Source organism: Fringilla coelebs (assembly GCF_963513975.1).
Source record: "Fringilla coelebs genome assembly, chromosome: 1".
Classification (NCBI taxonomy): Eukaryota; Metazoa; Chordata; class Aves; order Passeriformes; family Fringillidae; genus Fringilla; species Fringilla coelebs.
Window position 1 is genome coordinate 13231454 of NC_140028.1, and position 20174 is coordinate 13251627.

The 20174-nt window shown below is 46.3% G+C and overlaps 1 protein-coding gene across 2 annotated transcripts in view; it reads right to left on the reverse strand.

Annotated features, from left to right (window-relative positions):
* Positions 1-19035, reverse strand: part of ZHX2 (zinc fingers and homeoboxes 2) — a 74812-nt gene extending 55777 nt beyond the window's left edge. For both annotated transcript variants that reach the window (XM_084226224.1, XM_084226223.1), the window contains exon 1: positions 18487-19035. The gene's annotated coding sequence lies outside the window, so the exon portion shown is untranslated. The remainder of the gene's footprint in view (positions 1-18486) is intronic.
* Between the last annotated feature and the right edge of the window lie 1139 nt (positions 19036-20174).

The following is a 20174-nucleotide window of genomic DNA, read 5'->3' on the forward strand; positions in this document are numbered from 1 at the left end:
ACTGAATTTGCCCCCTTGAATCAAATTGCTCAGATCTTCTCTGCTGCTAAAATAAAGGCAGAATTTTGTCCTGAAAGATTCCTGTGGCTCCTCAGTTTGCAGCGGAGTTTAACTAGAGACCTGTCAAGGTTCTAGTCCCCACCTCAAATAGCCTTGTCAAGCCATACAATCAGCAAGAAGCAGCCAGGGCAGGGTTTTATTGTCAGAGAATGTAAATAAGTAACAGGCAGTGCTGTTCATCTATCTCAGGTTGGTGCATATAGCTTTAATTAAAGCATTTATGTAAATACAGATGCGAATCAGGTTCAGTATAGCATCTGACAAATTACTATCAAAGACCTGAGGCTATTGGCAAATTATCAGCATGAGCTCTCATGATATGAATCCAATCTTGGTCCAGATACTGTATATTTTATTTGGCTTAAATTGGTAGTAAAACACCATACTGATGCATATGAAAGAAGTTAAATAGTCTTCAATTTGAAAAAAGAGCACTGAGTAGGTAAACCAACATCCTTATAATTTATCCTTTAGACAGCCTGTGTCTAGCAAGAAAAAAAACCCTTTTTGCATTTCTACAACACCTACCAAAGAAACGCAAAGCATCTCTGAAATGTTAATTAATCCATACTCTCCCCAAGGGATATCTATTTTAAAGATGGTTATATGGAGTTATATTCACCTCTCACTTGCCAAAGGCTCGCAGGGGAAAAGCCACAGAGATCAAATCTGGACCTTGGCTATGCTTCTCCACGTTCTCATCACAAGACTTCCCCTTCACAAAAATCACAAGAACTCACTCACACCACAGAGGTGTGAACCTCTTTGGCCTAGATATCACTGCCTCAAAGTACTGTCAACTTCAAAACCTTGTTTAACTTGCAAAGATGATTACAAGACAAGAAAAAGAAAGGAAAACAAATCACAAGAGGAAAAAACACCCATTCCCAACATCTGAAAATTGAAGGGATCTTTAGATCATACTGAAAGAATCTTATCTTTGGAAAATGAAAAGGTATGACCAAGGTAATCTTCCCAGCAGTATCAGCAGCAACTTCTGCTATTTCTTCCCTCCATGTTCAATTTCATCTTTAGGGCCTTGCAAGGGAAGAGCAATCCTCCTTCATTCAGAACCACCAAGTAAGACAATGCTTGCAAAGAGGCAATAGCTCCTAAGGTTTTAAAGCAGACTTAACTTGATCAACATCAATGATGTTTAAGTACATGCTTAACATTTTGCCCGCAATACCCTCACACATTTCCCAGGGTATGAAATTCCCACTGGCACTGACAGAAATGAAATCACATTTCCAATTTATTCCGAACAGATGCATTAAGTTCCTTGGAAACAATTGTTATTACTGGTGATGAAGAAGGAGAAGGAAACACAGTAAGGTTTGGAGTTACACAGGTACATTCACAGCGTGACCAAATGTGACATATATATGTCATATCATTACTATGACAACAGTGTTTGGAAGATGTGTAACCAGCATTTTGTAAGCATATGGTCATATACTGGCCCCTTCCTGTGCTCAAAATGAAAAACAAAACAGAGGGACAGGAGCTAAAGGTATGAAGCCACAGACTGGCCAGTTTGCATTCCTTTGCCATGATATCAGTTATAATGACTGCAAAGTCATTCAAATGCTTTGTTTATAGACGTGTTTATTTGCCTTTAGTATCTTGCTTCCAAAAAACCCAAAAAACCTCCAAGAAACATACAGAAATAGCAAGTGTTGGTTTTGAACATAGGGACACCAGTGTGAATTCCTACAGTAACTGTGATTTCGTGGCTGCAGGGAGCGTGTGGAAGAGGGGAACAAGAAATGCTGATGTAATTAAGGAAATGATACTGAGGTCACACCTCCTGTTATCTGCTGGAACAGGCTAAATGTGAGAGCTTTATGCTCCTGGAAATTGGACATCCCTGCTTTCCATGGCTATTAAGAGAACTGGTGCATATATATATATATGTGTGTGTGTGCATGAAATTTGCTGGAGAGCAGTTAACATTGCAAGCTCTGCTTCCCTATAGCACATCTGATTCTTAAATGGAGTACCTGCTCCAGCAAAATCATTTTCTGGGTCCCCTTTTCAAGAAGTGGCATGTTTAACTGAAGGGGGAAGAGGGGTCAAGACTGTTACAAAGGATGAAACAACTCATACTTATTCTGGGAGAAAACCAAGCCAAACTCACAGCCTTAGCATGTACTGGTTCCAAGTCAGAGCCTAAATACCTAAAAGAGGCCAAGTTTGACATCTTGATGAATTCTTGTTGAATTCATCTCAGTAGACTTTTTTTCTCATCTGATGACTTAATCAGGCAATTTCAACAGATTGAATGATTGCCAAAAAGTTTTGCCAAAAGCAGTAAGTGACTTGCAACATACAGGCAAACAGATAAATAAAAGACTTGTAGGTCTGATCCCTACAGGTCTGCCCCAGCTGGCACATCATTAGGGAATTGTTTGGAAATCAGTGATCCTATACTGTACTGAGAAGCTGAGTCTCTCAGGCAGCACCTCATTACCCAGGGACATGGGTGCACCAGAGGAAAAGGAGAGGGCAGCAGGGTATGGCTCCAGCCAGGCTGTGGGAGAGATTTTAATTCCCTGCCTGACCTTGTGCAAACCATTTTTACTCTCCAGAGTTTCTTCACTTAATTCTTGCAACAAAACTTTTCCGTATCACAAATACTGGTATGGTAAATACCCAAGAGGATACAAGGTGCTTATATTTTAAAAATATGAGATCAAATAAGCACCAATAAACCACTCTCTCATCTGCTTCTCCAGTGAAGCTTGGAATAACCCTAAAGGCCTGAATAACCCTGTTCTTCTTGAGCAAAGAAATGTGTAGCTCTAAAATGCTGGGGAGGAAGAGAAGAGCAGTATTTCATCCAAGGACCTGTACTAACAGTAGCAGTCTAACAACATAATCTCTTGAAGGGAGCCAAAGATTAAAAGTTGGTGTGGAAAAGTTGGTTGTTGTAAAAATACAACAGTATCCATCTTTCAAAACTCAAGGGGTCTTGAAAGAGGGTGCTAGGAAGAGGGAAGGGAGTTGCTCTGCCCAAGAGGTAAAGTTGTGCCTTGTTTCCTCTGTCTGCATATTTTTCCACCTTTTATTTTTGGATCTCGCAACATTATCCAGCACTAGATGGCACATAGCTAGAATAACAGCCACCGTGCTCTGCTCCGGGGCACAGCAGCAACCCTGGAACCTCCCTGCAAAGAAGGAAGGTAAGGGAGAACACGGAAGGTTGAAATGCATCTCTCACCTCTGTTATACTTAGGAGGATTTGAAAACACACCTTTAGGAATTTACAGGAACCGATTTCCCAGAAGTGCTCCAGCAGCAGAGGAGCTCCTGTGTGACCCCAAAGGCTGTGCAGTGGGCAGGGCTATGGTGCAGAGCCCGGCTGTGCAGGAGCCCAGCGAGTCCCTGGCGGGCTGCAGAAAGGGCGGCTTCCCCAGCACAGGCACGCCGTGCCTCGCTCGGGAATCACACCTCTCCTCGCTTGGCCAGGACAGCTCTGCTGGCAGGAGTCTGTAGTGTAGGCATGGCTTAACCCCGAGCTATTTTCAGCAGAAAGCGGGATGGGATGCGAGCTAACTTCCCAGCATACAGTACAGCCTGAGTCGTAATACCAAATCCAGCCTCTGTGCCTTGCCACACGGAGCTGCTCAGAGCACTGCAGGTGGGGACCATCAGATGCTGTCAAGTAAGAGCCAAGATGCTGATGCCATGAAATGGTTTTATAAATCCCCCAACAGGACAGTTTTCACTGACACACAAACTCTAGATGAGCACTGTTTTGGGCCCCATCACATCAGGTCAGGCAGAAGGACCCACCTGTACAAGCAAGGCAGTCAAAAGGCCAATTTGCAGTCCTTAAGCCCAGGCAAGCACGATGCATAAACCGCATCACTGGAAAAAAATGTAGAACTAACACATGTCAAAGGAGATTAAACTCTTCTGAAAAGGCCAGGTTTAACAGGTGTCCTAGGACAGCCTTATCACAGACTCAACCAGCAGCCATTTTATTTGGCTGGCTGACCTGTTCCCCTGTTTCTGCCCATGAACTGGTTTTGCCATTTCAACTCTTTATTTTAGGCCTATATAACCTTTTCCTGTGTCAGAATTTACTATGAGCCAAAGCAGCTACTGGCTGGAGAAGCCACCAATATAAACACACATGAAAACTTCAACCCTGTGTATCACCCCTGAGGACACAGGCAAACACAGTTATAGCTAATCAACAGCTGGTTTCTGCTAAAAATGCTAGACCTGCAGGTCCCAATGAACTCCCAGTACCCCATGGACCACTTAGATGCCAAGATATCACTTCAAAGGCTAGACTTTGGAAACTAGTTTTCATAAATCTGTAAAATCATTTTTATCTTGACATGACTACATTGCCAGAAACAGAAAAAAATTATGATTTGTAGCATCTTCTAAAGCAGAGTCCAGTTCTCAGTCTAAAAGTGCTGAAATCAGGAATTTGCACAAGACTGCAAATACATGCTTTCTCCTTGGAAACGTAGCTCACAGGCAGAAGATGCATCTGGAATTCCTCTGCTACCAGTCACTGTTTTAGTTCATGTTATGATACCAAGAACTGCAAGTTGTTTCTACTGAGAACCCCCCCTTCTTCCAGTTGTTTCATAGGATAGAGTGAGTTTCTACGTTAATGGAAGTGTTAATTATCACTATGTTTTCCCACATAATTGACACTTGATAACTGATGCCTGTGGCAGTGGTAAGACATTGCCCCCAACACTTTGAATTACACTGATCTTTCCTCTCCTCAGGAAAAGAGATTTTACATCTCTCACCTGTGATTCAGCCTCAAACTCAAGAGTGGGAGGAATCATGTCTGTTAGGGATGGCAGACTCCTCCTAACTATTAAGGTGAGGAAAAGGCTCCCAAAACTCAGGTGGAGCTTTGTGCCTAGGCTGAGAGGCATTTCTTTGTTGAGGAAGGGAGCAGCTCTACAAAAGGAGAGGTAATGGCACCCACTGGTAACTAAAAACCAACAATGATCTGCTCTGCAGTCTCCACTGCAGCTTTCTCTAGAAAAGCCAAATCTTGCATCTACCCATTTTCCAGCTTTTGGAGGAATTGCCTCAATGAAGAGTCACAAAAGAAGCTTAAGATCTGGGTGTTTTTATTGCAGCAGTACAATCCCAGAAGTCTTCCCCAAAGACACTTAGGCTACTTTTGAGGGCAAAAGCAGATGGCATTCAGTATGCTGCTGGAATATTCCTGGAGATCAGTGTGACGAGGGAGTCCTGCCATCATCTACTGAAATCATACAGGGCACAGCATTGGACACCAAATTGTGTCCACCACATTCACCTTGCCATAGCAGGGTGAAATAAACATTAACTTAAACAAATAAACATTGTTTCAGTGAAGAGCTTTGAATTTCTGCCCTGGGTCTGCCCTAACTTTGCTCCAGCAATTGAAAGGAATGGCTCCAGGAGAGAAACCAAGCATCTGTTGCAACTTGATATGATGTGGGATGAAATATTCACACTCTGTAAGAAATAACAAGAAAGTTGTACCAGAGAATGCTTCTCATATGGATTTATTTTGCCACCTGGTTCCACTTCAGCACTACCTGCAACCCCAGAAGCTCAAAGAGTATTAAAGGCTGGTCATTCCTGACACACCTTCCATCTTCCAGACACAAAGGACCTTTTTTACTCTGAAGGCCAGCTGCATGTGGGAAAGATCTTAAACACTGTACAAACTGGTCCACATTCCTGGAGTCATACCTGTTCTCTTTAAACCATACTTTACCAAAAAATGCCTCCCACATGTATTTACACCAGTGTTCACTCTGCAGATGGCTGTGGAAAGAAATAGAGATTTTAATCTGTCTGGTGTACCACCAGCTGAGCTGCAGTTGGGATTCAGTGGACAGACTCTTTATTGCTGGTAGACTTACATGATGAGATGAACACAGTTTTATCTCCAAAATCTGGATGGAGGGGTAAAATAGCTTCCCTGCTGTTTCATGGTACCAGAGAGAACTAAAACAACTGGCTCCTTCCCAGGGAATTCACTACTCACTGCTCATCTCTGTGATCATGCAGGAGCTGTTTGGAAGGGACAGGAATGACTTGTAGCAATGGCTTCAGATGAGGCTGAGTGAGTGTCCCCCTCTTTCACACTAACCAGACTTCAATTAGAAGTATCATTACAGTTTTGGGCAAAACATTCCCATCCTCTGCTGGCTTTCTATTGCTTGGTTCCAGGCAAAATGTTCAACTTTTGTGCCTCAGTTTCCCCACCACTTAAACAAGAGTAATAAAACCTCCCGTGAAGGTATCAATTGATGCTTGTATAGGAGGATGCAAAGGAAAGCACTACAAGAACCAGAGATCATCAATAAAGCATCCAAGACTGCCACTGATGCTTCAGCAAACCACCAGTCCATTCGACCCCTAGAGCCAGATGTGCAGCACTAGCTCAGAAAGCAAAAAACAGGAAGAAGCTGCCAGGTTCTTCATATTCATGAGCTTTTTTAATAAAGCTCAACAAAACTTGGAGGCATGTTCTCTGCTGTTGCTCTTGCCCTTTTGCACAGCGAGCAAGTCATAAATATTTCAGGGGAAGAGTCCAGAAAATTTGCAAGACTGGTCCTAGCCTTTTACAGCATTAATGAGCAGACCATTAATAGTTAATGAAGCAGCTGCTGGTGATCTCAGAGGTAAAGGCAAGAAGAGAACAGGAGCGTTTGCCCATTCACTACAATGTGATAATGTGAAGGAATGGCTTGATCCTTCTATCAAATTCTCCCCATCACAGCAAGACCCAGAAGCTGATCACAGGACTTCCAGCAGAACCACACACAACCCCTTGCCCCACTGCTGTCACCCAGCACGGATGGAGGCTGCTGGAAGTGGTCTGAACCAAGTGTCCTGATGCTCTGTGCACATCTGAGGGATTGCAAAGGCTTCAGTGCTGTGTCTTAAATACAAGACTAATGTTCCAAACAATCAGGTAGGACCATGCAATGCCTACCTGCAGGTGTGTGTGCGCACCCCATAGCCACACATATGTAAAAATGCCAACAAAAAGAGTGGGTGTTGAGGCCTTTTAAAAGTCTCAGCTGTTTGTTCAAAGCTGCACTTTGAAAACCAAATTCACAATACAACTGGGCAGCCAGTTTCAAAGATCAATTTCTGTAATTTCAGCCTCAGATGCAGCGAGGACTTTGGTGAAAAGGTATTCTTGCTGTACTTACGGTTGTATATCTGAACTGACATCCCCTGGCTGTATCTCTGCAGACAGGAAACTCCTTGCAGGCAAGAAGTCACCTTTTGGCAACTCTACTTGCCAGGAGCTTTACCAAGGAAGTAAGGCTTTACCAAGGAAGCACCAGGCTGGCCAGGCTGTTGGTGCAACAGCAGTCCCGCAGCCCCTTTGTTTTGAGCAGAATTGGGTAAAAGTTTGGACACTGCTAAACTCAAATTTCCTTTGTTTTATCCCTGCCAGTATCACTGATTTTTAAAGGATTTTTGAGGTTTGTTTTTGTCTTCCTCCACATTCATGTGTATGTCAATCCCAGCACAGTAACTTCCTACTGATCTAATGAAAATAGGGAAGTTGTGGAGAGGACCCCCCCCCCCATCACTTGTGCTCTAGAGAGTGGCCAGTGTGACCCAGTGCACACAGAAATTCAGCACTGCAAATCAAACACACTAAAAGCGGTTTGCGTCAGTCGTGCTGGCCTCAGGAATAATCAGTCTCCTGGATTTCAGCTCACATCACATCTGGCTCGTCACAGATTAAGCCTTTTCTGTGGTTTTCTAATAGGGGTCTGCACAAAAAGCAAGGATTGGTAACAGAGAGGCTCCCTGAAGACCCCCAGATGGACAGGGACAGCCAGATCCACCTCCTTCAACAGCAAACTGAGCTGGGTTTGGATGCAATCTGAGTATCTCCCTTTTATGTAAGTGTCCTTAGCACAGAGTGCAAAAGTTCATCTGTTCCAGCCGTTCAGGACTGGCAGTCAAGAGCTTTGCATTCAAAGGGAAGAGAAAAAGGAAAAGAAAAGCTTAATCTCAAAGTTACAGTCTTAATTCCACCCTCCAAACCAGAGATGTTTTAGTAGTGCAGGAGTCAAAGGCAACTGCAGCACTGGGCCTTTTGTTAAATAATTAACTACAATTTGCCTAATCCATCCATCCCAGGTTCTCACTGAAGAGACAAAAACATCCCCATCAACACCCCACTCTCACCTAAGCAATGAGCTTCCTACAGCACCTCCTGGGATAATCCTCTAGTTTTTAACAAAACTGGTCCTTGACTTTTCTCACCTTCAAACATGATTCTGCCTGCTGCTCTCAATGCAGATCAAAGGCGACCTTAGTAGATCCTTACTGTGCTAAGACACGAATTTATTAAGTTAAATTTCAAGTAATTATGTTATTCTGTAATTTTATTAAAAACTATCATTTGCCAAACATGCTCTGAAAATAATTACTACTCAGACTTAATAACAAAGTACATAATTAGCAATGAATGTATACTGCCTCTTTTTAAAATCCATAGCATGTAGTGCTCCTTCATACTTTGAGTGGGGAGTGTCTTAAAGTGATCATAAACATTGATTTAAAGACTTTAATACCTTAAACTAATTTAAATCACGTTCAGGATGAAACGTTACATTGGAAGAACCATGCCAGATTCAGATGTGTGTTGGGCTGTTCGTCACTCACACCATCTATTTTCCATAATTTAAAAACAAGACAAGTAAAAAAGGCAGACAAGGTAAAAAGAATCTTTAATGACCAGAAAATCCTACCCAACCTCACACGTTTCTTAATCAACTTCCTATTAGCTGCCTGTTTCATTCAAAAAAGAAGGAAAAAAAAAGTTGACATTTTACCTTCTCCTCCAGCAAAACTCTGATGCAAAGTGTGTGTTACATTTTTTGTTTCCAACCCTCTGAGAACTTATTTTTTTATTGATTTTACAAGACAACAAAGGAACACGGGCCATTCATGCACTAGCCAAAAATTTATCAAGCTGCAACCCCAAACAAGCCAAATGGCCACAGCAGAAGCTGAAGAATGTTCCAAAATGAGTATCTGTCAGCTGCAAAGGCCAATCCTAAAGGGTTGCAAATCACAGTCCTTTCCCACTGCTGTACAGAGCAGGAACCATGAATTTGAGCAGGAGAAGGGTGTCTCAGCCAATCCCTGCCAGAAGCTCAGCATGGAACACATCTGGGAGATGCTGCAGCAGGGCCTAGGTACCCTAGGTACACAAGCCAGGCAGTGACCTCACAACACACAGTAGTACCCTCCACCCTGAGACTCAGATCAGGACAAGAGAGAAGGAACAAATAAAACCCCTACTTACACAGGGACGAACAAAATACAGGGAGATAAAAAAAATAAAATAACTAAAGCATGTTAGATGAAAACATGAACCAGAGTAAGTGGTCCTATTGCTTGTGCCAGTGAGAGGCAAATAGGAAAGGATGCTTGAGTGCAAGGCAGATAACTGAAAAACACAGTCAAATTCCTACCTCAGCTGCAGAAATCGATACAGAGAGGAAACTCGGGTATGAATTCAGGTTTCCTGTGCAAATACACCATTCAAAATGCATCAAGCTACAGCTCACACCACTCCACACAACACATCTCAAAACTAAAAGCGTGGCAGAGCCCAGGTGATAATTCCCATCCCTCTTGCTGTCTACTACCATCTGCAAGTAAAGCAGCCTGCAAACAGCCACAAATCCTTTGCCACACAGTACTGCATATCATTTACACCACCACCAATTTTAAGATGCAGTTTGTGTTAAATACCCAGAATCTCCTTGCAAAATACCTCGCACACTTTTTCCCATTCAAGAGCACAGTTCAAAGCAGATCCCTGTCTCCATCAAGCACCACAACAGCCCACCGATGGAAAGGTGGTCTCCTTGTCCTGTGAGCACCTTGCCCCAGCAAGCTCCTTGTTGGGATGCGAATGGAGCCCTCCAAAAAAATGTCAGGGTGGGAACAGACTAGTAGGGTAAGAGGTGAAGGAAGAGGATACCACAAAGAAATTAAAAATGCAAACCATGTGCTCAACAATGGTCTTCCTCCTGAACTGAGCATGGGGTGCAGACAGGGATTTGTGTACATTTTTTTTTTAATTTAGAACAACCTTATATTTAAGCCCCTCAGAATTTTTGTGGGAGAGTGGCAGAGGGCTCAGCACAGAATTGGAGCCAGCTGGCAAAGGGTGTCTGGTGCCTGCTCACCCCTTGCACCCTAGGGCAGTAGACCCTGAAGTTGAAAGCACTCACTCTTGAGCACTTTGTGGTGAAAACAAGACCATTCACTGCTCACCAAGAGGCAAGAACAGAGCAAGGAAAAAGCAGTTCAGGTTTCAGGAGATTAATTTTAAATCCACCACCTCAGTGCTCTGATTTGCTGCTGGAGAAGAGATGGGGCTGGAGCTAAGATCACTCTGATGTACAAGCTCTTTTCAGCATAAATAATATATTGTGACACTCCTCTCCTGACTTGGACATGTACCGAGTGTTCGCACGCTCTCCTGGACCATCACACAGAGGGTAAACACACAAAAATAAGGTTGATAAGGCTAAGGTCCAGGATAACAGGACAAACAAACAGAATCTAAGGCACTCAAGTGTATTTATGGTTGAAAGCAAAATCCTTCAGACAGCTAAGATTTTTTTCCTTTATCTGATTAAGTGTGGATCTTGAAACTTGTGTTTGCCTTGAGCAGTACTTCCCAAACCACATCACCCCCTTGACATCACCAAGACACACAGACAAGATGCCAACAGATACACAGAGGATGGATATCCTGTGAAAACTATTTTAGCAATAGTGAAATTATGAGGATGCTCTCAAGAGATGCCAATTTAAAAGTAGTAAAGGAAACAGTTCACTCCAAACACATCATTCTTTTTTGTCACTCCAATTGTTTTAAAACACACGTAGAGCCAACTCCTCTCTCATGCTGAAGAATCCAAGACAGGCAGAGAGAAGTAGAGGCTTCTTTAGGAAGCACTTTACTCATCACCATTTATACTCTGAATTTATTAATCACCATTTACACCTGGAAGCTTCCTACCTGCTGTAGTTGGGCAAAATCCTGCAGGTCCTCAGTGGCCAGCAGCCCCTGTTCTTGGCAGCCTGGCATGGGCACAATGCATCTGCCAACTCTTCCATGCAGCAACCCCTGGCACCTTATCTGGTTTGAAAACCCCACGTGAAGATTTTCAGCATCATCAGCCAGCTTTTTCAGCTGGTTTCTCAGAGAAAACTAAACCTAGCCCTCAAAAAAAGGTCCCATACTGGAGCTGGTAGCTTCCTGGCAAGATACTTTACTGAGCCCAGGTAAAAGGAAAAAAAAAAGGATGCAAAGCCCTGAGACATGAGAAACAGATGCCAAAAATCTGCAACTGCACGGTCATGACTCCTGGTACTGAATATCACTTGATGGTAATGAAAAGCAGCATCATAATGGTGACAGGCTGCAAGAGAGGACATGGGGATGCCAGATAGTAAATGCATGAGTGATAAAGGACTCTGTAAGTACCTTTGGCTGAGCAAAAGGAGGGCACTGGTGTACTGGTCCCATGGGTGGGAGCAGTGACAGTCATGTGGACTCCCAGCCAGGCAGCCAAGTGCTCTCCCTGGGAGGGAGCTGAGCACTCAAACAACTTCCTCGCCTTTCAATTACATGGAAATGAACAACACTCTTCACAGAAGGCCAGGAAGAGGAATCTCTTTGGAAAAATGCAAAAAAAAACAGCTTCAGGGGAAACCAGGATTCTTTGGGATAACCCCATCTTCCACAATTTTCAAGAAAGCTGTACCAAAGCCTGGAAGACAACAAGCACCAAAGCCTTTACCAGCAGTGTGCTCCCAGCATATCATTTAAATAAATCAGTTTCTGGAGAGACAAAAGACAAGGAAAAACTCCCTGTGGTGCCTGACAGTTTGTGCTCAAGAGGATGCTGAAAAAAAAATCACACAACAAGACATATTTGCTTTTGAGGTGGGTGGTAGGAGGAGGGGAGGGGAAGGAATATCCCCAGAAACACTTGAGGCCAAAACCATCAGGACTCTCCTTCATTTTGTGTGAAAGTGAATCAGCAGTGCTCTGCCAGCCCAGCAGCAAAGCCTGGAGATGCTGCTGCTGTCTGCTTCATACTGGCTTTCACTGGCATGAGAGGAGGCTAAAACCTCCCTGCACCAATTCCCAGGCCACCCCCCGGCACACTTTGAAACCCTACAAAACTTAACTGCTTCCAACTGGTCTCCTCTTGGATTTTTGTCTTGCTGGTAGGATTTAAGAAAAAGAACAAGTATTTTCCCACTTCAGCTATCTAAGCGAAGTGCAACATAAAGTAACTGAAACTAATAAACATGAAATTAGGTTGAGAAATGTAAAAAATAAATGTTCAAAACTTAGAGTGAGAAGAGTGAACACACACAAGAAAGGCAGCAGGAGGGGTACAGAGACCTTGAGACATACTGGTATTTTATTAAATCTCTCTGAGAATGCCTTCAGCAGCAGCTCAGAACCTGATTTTTTTTTTTTTTTTGGGATGGTAGTAAAAAAAACCCCAACCAAACAAACCACAAATAATAAGATTCTGCTTAAAAAAAGAAGGAACCACATTCTTCCCTATACAATTTTGCTCACAGGACTTCTTCCTCCACTTCCTGCATCAACCTGGACAAGAGGTTAAGTAACACCGAATCTGAGCCTTCCTTAGTTATGGTCACTGACTCAGAAGAAGCAAGAAAATCTCTATTTGTTTGTTGGTGGAGGGTTTTTTGTTTGTTTTAAGCTCCAGTGAATGAAATATGCAGTTTTAACACTTATTAAAAATTGTGGGAGCAACATACAATCAACTACAAAAAGAGAAGCCAAAATAAACACGTAATTTGAGATTGCAAGTAAAAATATTTAGTATTTAAGAGGGGAAATAAGGTCAGGACAGGAAGAATGGGGGGGAAAAAAGAGAAGGGAAATCCAAGATTTCAGGCCTCTCATAGGCTCAATAAATAAATGAAAAGCAGTGCAAGACATTCCCATCCTACCCAACCCACTGCTCACATGAAATTAATCGTCCCCTCCACCAGTGCCAACTGAGACCACACTGCAAATCACAGCATCAAAATGCTACAGATTAAAAGCTAACACTAAAGATTTGTATCTCTACATGTCACTTAATAAAGGAGGGAGAGAAGCAGAGGGCTCTTTCCCTGCAAAGCCAAAGCTATGAGTTTTCTAAGTAGAGTAACACAAGGCAAGTAGCTTTGTTTTTCATCTTGGAACATTTTAACATCTTTTCCAGGAAAAAAATCTGAATTTCAGGCTGTGGAAGAGCTTACCAAGTGAACTGAAAGCCATGGTGGGCAGGTAATACTGCTCTTGAGGAAACTCTGTGACTTGCACAGAGCTATTTGCAGTTGCCAGGATGTGCCCATCCCTGTGATCCAGAGCCTCCACTGCCCATGCCTGGAGGAGGGGCTGCACCTAACTGGGGCTTCGCTCCAGCAGTACAAGGGCTTCCCAGAGCAGAGGGTGGATGTGCAGACACCACGAGCTGAACGAGCCCATGACAGCAGGCATGTCTGCATGGGCACATCTCACATCAGCTCTGTACCACCAACACTTGCCATGTGTTGTACCAGCCCAGGGCAGGATGTGCCACTGAAGCAGCTGTGCTGGCAAACCCTGGAGTGAAAGGGCTGCTACACCAGCAAAGGGACATTACTGCCAATGTCACCTACGGAGACAGGGCTGGGAAGATAAATGCACTGTCAGCACATTCACCCAAGGAGAAAGTTCTTGATTTGTGTCGGTGCTTGTGGGACGCTGACCAGACCAAGGCACCTGGTAGCCTGCCTAATGAGATATTAAACATACACAGCCTCACTTTGTACCAAGGCCTCTAGAGATGGGACAAGGAGCAATGGTTTTAAACTGAAGGAGTGTAGGCTTAGATTGGACAGCAAGAAACAATTTAAAGATCCTTGTCAACCCTCAGGCTGGGCAATCCCAGCCTGGCAGCACGAGGCAGAGGCCTACAGGACTTCAGAGCTTTTGAACCATGCAGAAGGGAATGGCATCCAAGGCTGAGCCTGGACCATGGTACTGTCTCCCCTGTAGTCTGTGTGGGTGGGAGCTGTGGAGATCTGCAAATTCTTCCCAATAAGCCTGTAATAGTTTGAGAGGCATGCAAGGGTGTGCAGGCTCCAGTTTGCTAGATCAGGTCCCTGCTGGACAACAGTGTGGAGAAGACACAAAGGGCAGATGGTGCAGGGGAGGCTTGTTCTCAGAGCACAGCTGAATTCCCTGTCCTGCTTTCAGCACCCAGCATGTGCCCTTGCCCCCAGCCAATTTGCAAAAGGTTGTCAAAATGCACTGCAAGCTCACCCCCCCCACTCCTGATGTGTGATTTCTAACCCGTGCAGGTGTTCCAGATCACCTTCTTCCCCATTTGCTTCCCAACCCTTCCTCCCCTGTCTCCCCTCCAGATGGCAAATGCTCCCCTCTGTCCAACACTGACATGAGCCTTCCCACCAGAGCCCCACTGGGGGCACTGCCCACTGCAGGCCACCTGCAGTCTCATCCATGGATTCAAGGAGATGCTGCACCACAATCCACCTCCTCAGCTATCAGAATCTCCCAGGATTACTTTTTTCAAGTCCCCTCCTAGCTGCCAACACCTAAACCTTCCCTCCTTGCCTGTGTCACTCTCTCTGCTCAATAACAAAACCAAGCCATCTGAGCCTTCTGCAGTGCTAAATACATAAAATCATTTCACACCTCTCCTTCAGTTTCACCAGCAGACTCACAATACTGGTCATTCTACATAAACTCAGATTATGGAAATTCAGTTTTCACCCTAGGATCTGGTTTGGGGTTCCACGGTCCTGAAAAGAGCTCGCCAAATGCACTGCCTTATTTTCAAACTCCCAACATTTTTACAACAACCCCAAGTGCCAATTTTTAAAATCAAAACAACCAACCAAACAACCCCTCTGCCTTGCAAAGGCATGATGGTTTTGGGGAGAGGGCTGGCTTGGTGATTTCTGACCTGTCTCTGGAAAGCAAGGCTGCAATTGAACACTGTTCCCTTCCTCTTCCAAGCCCCCAACTCATTTCATTTCCATTTTGCTACACCTTCACAAACCAAACTCTCAAATATTACCCCATATGAAAAGTATTTGAATAATTCTGGAAATCCACAGTTCTTTCAGCTTTTCAGAAAAAAACCCAGCTTACTGCTACCCTGGGACTGAACTGTATCATTACATCCCGTAAACTTCAGATCTATTTTTGTTGGATTGATAAAATAAACTAACCACAAATATTAGTTCTAGCTGATGTGACACATGTAAACACACCCTGATAGAAGACCAGCAACAATCATAATGGCTTTAAGTTAAAGCCTTTATAGATTATTTTAGTGCCAACTTTTGTTTATTACTTACTTTCAGTATGAACAAATAGCAACATGTAGATGTGCAGTAACCTTTAGGGAAAGAACTCACTTGCTGAATTACCCTCACACCTGAAAGAAAGTCAAACTACAATTACACTCCATGTGAAATGTAAATGCAGCTTTACCTGACAGGCATGCTGAAATCTCAGAGATTCAGCTGTGACACAGCATGTTTCTGAACAAATTCTAATTAAAATACTTTTTCTATTTATTTTCTGTGGATGTTTCCATTCCTAAAGTGGACACAAAGAAAAATAATTTTAGACTTGGATCAAAACATCCCAACCAGAAGACACTCCAAATAGCATTTCTGAGAACCATGCAAGTTAGGGAAAAACAAAAAGAAATAAAACCTGAAGATGTCACACATGCAAATACAGTGATGTCACGTCTGGCATTAAAATCTTTGTCTTTTACGAGGATCAGCAAAACTTGCTGTGTTCTCATTCCAGCCTGGAGCAGTCTGAAACTGGTTTGAGAATGCAAAAATAAGCCAGTAACTTTACTGTATTTAATGTTGGCTTTTTTTGACTTTTAATAAAAACACAATATAAAACTTTCCCCTCCCTACAAGAAAAAACACTACAAACTTGGGCTGTTTCATATAATGGATTATTCATATTGACTAGAAATTGCTGATTGTAACTAGAGTAAAAAGGAAAAAAGTGAGTGGAATTTTGAGAGAAAGAGATTGGAAGGAGTGTGCTACTTTCAAACACCGAAATGTCCTGTGTGGCGAAACACAGGAAATGTCCTGTGTGACGAAACTCTGACAGCTGAACTCTTGGGCTGGACAGGCAGGAAAAATGTCATTTTACAAAGGTGAGCAATCACAAGGTCTTTGGGCTGATGACTGAGCTATAAACACCTATCCACATTTTTTGGCACTGAATTTATTACAGGTACAAGAAGAGAGGACAAACAGGGGAGAGCTCTTGGCCATTGCTTTCTGTAGAAACCTGAGAGGATAAGATAAACATGTATATGGGGGCAAAGTAAAATAAGGACCAGCCAGTTCTTAGCATTTATATTCTTCCCAATTGCTGGCCAGTACCTTGCTTTTCCTGATGCAGAAATCAATCTAGAATTCTGTTTCAAAGAGCAGCTGAGTTCATACAACATACTAAAGGCACATCTACATTAGAAAGGGTTCACCGCTACAGAAATACACTACCCTGGCAAAGCACTCTGGTCACAGATACCTCTTAAACAATACTATTGCTCATCTACTGGTCTAATAAAACCACGGCAGCACACACTACTCCTAATACACATGCCATTTCCCAGTAAGGCTGCATGAATGAGGTTTCTGCTAGAGACATCAGACGTCCTCTGGTTACATCTGTGCCTCCACGACCCAGCCCCGGCCGGGAGGGAAAAGCCGCGCACAAAGTTTCATCTGTAGTTTAAAAATAAAAGGCACCTCACTGACAGCCTTGTGCCGTGACCCTGTGCCGTCAGACGTGCAGCTTCTCAAGGCAATGTACACTCCGGCACTGTCGCCGCTGCTCCCCGCGCTGCTGCTGCGGGACCCGGCAGGCAGGAGCGGCTGATGCCCAGCAATCCTGATCACCAGGTCCCCTTCCCACCCAGCCAGGAGTCCTACTCTTCCCTCCCGTTCCTACTTCTGCGGATGTTTTCTCCCCTTGCGCTCTCCACCTTCCAATCCAAAACTTTTGCTGTGTTCCTCTGCGCGGCAGGACGCTCGCAAGTTCACAGGGTTTCCAAGGAGCACCTGCCCCAAGAAAGGATGGGGAGCCGCCAGCGGCGAGGTGCTTGGGCAGCCAAGGGGGAGGAAATCAGAGCCCGCCTCCGCGGCCGTCTCCCTCAAGAGGGATTCCCAGGCTCTGAACTAACCGAACTGCTCAGGAAAGAACTGGGTATACAGATCCCCCTAAGTCAGACAGGTACTTCCCTGTATCATTTCCAAGTTATAGTCCTGGTAAAGAGGGGGAGGGGGAACCAGCATCCTTCCCTGTCGCCTTCATCGCAGAGGGAGACAGAGAAGGGGGGGAAAAAAAAAGAAGACGGTTCTGTGATGTCTTTGGAAACCGGCTGAAACAAACGGGAAAGTCACCTCTCGTTTAAAAAAAAAGAAGAAAAAAAAAAGTGGATATAACGTGCCAAAGCCTGCATTTCCCCAAATCTCCCCATTCCGGAGAAAATAAAATGCCACGGGAAGGCAGAGCCTTTCGCCGGGGGTGGAGGAGGGATGGAGCGGGGCGCCCGGCTCTGCCCCGCCGCGGTCCCGGCTCGGTGCCGCCGCTCCGCCTCGCCGCTCCCCGCAGCGAGACCCGCGCCACGACCACGGCGTCACGGGTGGGAGGGGGGCTGCCAAAGAGGGGAGGGAGGGCAGGAGGAAGAAAAAAACATCAAAAATTAAACCAGAAGAAACCGCTGCCAAGTGCGGCCGCGGGCGCGGAGCCACGCGCGGCGGCGGCGCCGGGCCCCTACCGCGCCCCGGGGCGGCTCTGCCCCCCCGGCCCGGGAGCCCGCGGCTCCTCGTCAGGGACCGCGCTGACAAAATCCCCTGCTCGCCTCTACGTAACGCCCTGTCGAAAGCGGACGCCATATTTTGTGTTGCTGATGTCGACATAGACAAACGTAGACATGTTTCCCCCCCCCTCCTGCTTTTCCCCCTTCGCCCAAACTTGCGATCGGGAGGCGACGGGGAGCAGAAAAAGGGCGAGGGGAGGGAGGCAGAACGGCCAAAAATGAAAAATGTAGCTAAAATAATTAAGAGCCCACCCCGAACAACCCTCCCGGCTCCCACCCCCGGCGGTCTCCCCCGCCCTCCCCCCCACCTCCCGGCCCCCGCCGAAGTCCAGGGAACCGGACAGTTTCTTGCAGGAGGAAAAGTTGGGTGCGAGCGGTCGGGGCGGGAGCGCCGGCGAGCGTCCGTGCGCAGGGAGGGGGCGGCTGGGGAGCGCCGCGCACCGGGGGAGGGGGCCCCGCCTGGGAAGTTTCCTACCTGCGCCCAGGGCGGCGGCACCGACTGTCCCGGGCGGAGCGGCACCGGGGCTCCGCTCCGCGCCGCTCCGCTCCGTGCGCCGCCCGCGGCCGCGGGACCCCGCGCCCCCCGCCCCCGCCGCGCCGGCCCGCGGGGAACACGCGCGCCCCGCCACGCGCGCACGCACCGGCCCTGCCCCGCCGCGGAAAAAAAAAAAAAAAAAAAAAGGGAGAAAAAAAAAAAGGGAAAAAAAAAAAGGAGAAAAAAAAAAAGAGCCCTCGATCGGCGGGGATCTACGCCAAACCCCACATGATCTCTGACGTCAGCCTGCGTATTTGCATACGATACCACCGCCGGCGCGGCCGCCGGGGTCCCTCGGCGCGGCGGAAAGTTGCGCGCGGGGCCGCGCCCCCCCCATCGCCCGCCCGGCCCGGCCGCGCCTCCCGCGGCTCAGCCCCACCAGCCCTCCACGCACCCCCTGCCCCGAGCGTGGGCTCCGCCGGGCGCTCCGCTGTCCCTGCGGTGACACCGCCGGCCCGTGCCCGGCCCGGCCGGTGGCATCGCCGGTCCCCGCCGCGCTCCCCTTCCCGCACCACGGACGGAACCACGCGGACCCTCCCGATCGTCCAGGTGGAGCCGGGGTCGCAGCGGGGGACCCCCCTCCCCGCCCCGGCCCCGGGCGGTTCGAGCGGTGGCGACGCCGAGGGGGATATGGACCCTTGGTAGAGGGGCTGGGAATGAGGAGCCTCGGATCAGTATCCCGTGGGCTGGACCTCCCCGTGTGGGGATGGCAGCGGCTGGACCCTCGTTCTAGGACGTGGGGACGGGACCAGCATCTCTGCATCGCATCCCTGCTGTAAAGACGGCGGGGGCTGCCCCGCGCTGTGCGCACGACGACGGCATCCCCAGGGTCTGGATGAGGCTGTGCCATTGCCGTGGGACTGCCCCTGGGAAGCGGGGCAGGTTACCTGGGGAGGTGGGAGGCACTTCTTCATCTTCGGCTTGCGATACAGGTTTTCCAAGCCACAGTCTTTTGGGTGGGCTTCAGGCGGTGGTTTTTTTTTGTGTTGCTTTGAAGAAGGTGGTGTGTATTTCCAAGGGATGCTACCGCAATCTCTGCTCCTCTGCTGCAACGCAGGAATCCTTTCCCCAGTATAAAACTGCCGTTGAACTCTTTCCCTTTCTTCCAAAGAGATGCAGACAGATAGGACCCAGGCTATTTTCTGTTTATTTCAATGAATTAATTAAAAGAAATAATTTACCGATTGTATCTTGCTACTAGATAGCAGATCTTCCAACAAGTCCTGGCTAATAAGACTTAAGAGTAGCATAATCTCACTGTAACTCCAGGGATTGCTATCTAGACGTGGTATCTTTGATTAGATTGCATTAGATTAATCTTTTAATTCTATTCTTTGTACTCTACAGGCTTTAAATCTCGCCTTGCTCTCACCCTGCCCCATGTCACCAGCAGGTTGGCCAGGCTGCAGCCCTTAGCCCAGCTGAGTGACTTCGCTGGGCATGGTTTTCTTTCCCTTCCCCGTGTAGGGCTGGGACTGGGGACTGGCTCGTGTTCGAGTGTCAGACGAGGAGCTCTAAGTTATTGCAACTGAATAATCGCAGAGGAACGTAAATATGTCAAAGCAGTGTCAAGAGATTTCTTTGCAGGGATACCCTTATCTGAGTAGGCGTGTTTTTGACTGCCTGAC